The following is a 2,500-nucleotide window of genomic DNA, read 5'->3' on the forward strand; positions in this document are numbered from 1 at the left end:
ACAAGGGACTGGAACCTTTAATTAGCGTGGGAGCTCACTGAATGACCATTACAGTGACTTGACACTTTCTAATCTTACGGGCTTGGAGATGGGTGGGGTTGGGGCAGTTGTGAAGGTACTGGGATGGGTTGGAGTGTGGATATGGAATGAGGAAATGGATGGGTATAGTATTGGGGAAAGGATTGAGTAGAGTCAGGCTATCTATCCTCAAGTAGGCAGATATTTAGGTAAAAGGAGAATGGGGAGAATGGAGGATAGAGGTAGAGATTGAAATGTGAGGGTAAAAGAGATTAGAGAGGTGATTGATGAGAAAAGAGAAGATTGGAACAAGAGGAAAAGACAAAATTGACAATATAGAGAATCATCTTCGTACTAGCACCAACGAGTCATTATTCCCATGGTGCACAAGTAGGATGGTGTTTGATTTGTCGTTTCCGATCATTACCTAATCTAACCTAAATTCGTCTGACCTAACGTAACGTAACACAGAGTAACATGACGTACCGTAAAGATCTGTAACATAACTTATCAGAACGCAACGAAACAAAACATTACTTAACGCAGCACAAAATACATAACCTACCTAATAAACCTCAACCAAAGCGAAAGTAATCAAAGCTAATTAAACCTAACAAAAAACTAAGTTAATCTGACCACCCTCACCAAATTTAACTAAACATAAACTAATGCAACCTAACCTTAACTTACTTATCCTAATCAATCTTAGCATAACCAACGTAATAGTCGGCTAAACAAAAATAACATAAACTTGCCCACGCTAAAGTAACTAACAATGAATTATTTTAACTTAACTAAAAAATATTCTAAAACCAATTAACCAGACCTACTCTACCTGAGTTCACCTAATATTAACAAGTCCAAATTAACCAATCATCACCTAATCTAAACTAATATAGCCACCCCTGACTTGAACTAATCTAACCTTAGCTAGCCCAACCTAATCAAACATCTTCTAATCTAACTTAGCCTAGAAGAGCCTACCATAAACTAACTTACATACATACATACATACATACATACATACATACATACATACATACATACATACATACATACATACATACATACATACATACATACATACATACATACATACATACATACATACATACATACATACATACATACATACATACATACATACATACATACATACATACATACATACATACATACATACATACATACATACATACATACATACATACATACATACATACATACATACATACATACATACATACATACATACATACATACATACATACATACATACATACATACATACATACATACATACATACATACATGCATACATACATACATACATACATACATACATACATACATACATACATACATACATACATACATACACACATTCATTCATACCTACACCCATACACACATGCATTCATACCTACACACATACACACACACACATTCTGCAATCTGAGTGTGATGAAGCCGAAGACAAACTTTTAATGTTGTTTACATCAAGACGTGTGTGATGAAACGACGACAGCCAAAGGTATGAGTCCCAATCACCTGTCTTATGGCTCTCCTGAATAAAATAATCGGTGGAATAAGTCAAAATACTACTTAGTGCGAGTTGGCACATTCCTTTTAGTTGCCCGTCTTGACGTCATGTCGTCCTTTTGTAGTATTATAAAGACCAACAATCAAAGGTTTGAGTCGTCGTAGTAGTCGTTTAATCCAACTGTCGAAACATAATGCATATACACATACTTTATTTATATCTAAATAAATAAAGATATAACGATAGATGGAAAGAAAGAAGGAAGAAATACAGAAACAGAGAAGAAGTAAAGAACTTCTGACTGACAATTCAGCAAAAAGTTAAGAATGGCATGAAATACACAAGAAAAATTAATAATAAAGAGGAAACAAAAATACGAAGGAAAGAAATATAAATGAAGGTAAATTCAGGAAGGAGGAAGAAAAAATATATACCACCATTTCGCAGGGTGAAATGATTAACCAATTACGAACCAAATACTAATTAGGACATAAAAAGTAACAAATAGATAAATCATACCTTGATACTTCCTCGATAAGAACGCATCCAACACAGGTTTGCTACTGTACAACTGAAAAATGTATGTGGATCCTGCTGGCAATTTTCTTATTCGTAATAAGTTTCCAACAGTATTGAAGCTCGCCCTGATGAGGAATTATGTTCTCTAATTGTGGGTTTCCGTGGTGCTTTGAGGTCATGAGGTATTGAGGAGGCATGTGTTCGAGTCACGGCGAGTGCTACATAGCAGGACGAGGACCTAAGTCGTCTCCACGTGGAGAGGAGTGCATGTACACGTTTGCATATGCATACCACCTATAGCCTATCCTGTTTCCCTAACCCTTCTCTCCTCTAGCATTTTCTGTTTCTATCAATCCATCCCCCGTCTCTCTTTCTCTGTCTCTCTCTCTCTCTTTCTCTCTCTCTCTCTCTCTCTCTCTC

The 2,500-nt window shown here is 36.0% G+C and overlaps 1 pseudogene; it reads right to left on the reverse strand.

Annotated features, from left to right (window-relative positions):
* LOC143024387 (uncharacterized) overlaps positions 1–2,500 on the reverse strand; it is a 23,626-nt pseudogene that overhangs the window by 9,514 nt on the left and 11,612 nt on the right.

The sequence above is a fragment of the Oratosquilla oratoria genome, chromosome 4 (genome assembly GCF_046742065.1).
Source record: "Oratosquilla oratoria isolate Oo_2021 chromosome 4, ASM4674206v1, whole genome shotgun sequence".
Classification (NCBI taxonomy): Eukaryota; Metazoa; Arthropoda; class Malacostraca; order Stomatopoda; family Squillidae; genus Oratosquilla; species Oratosquilla oratoria.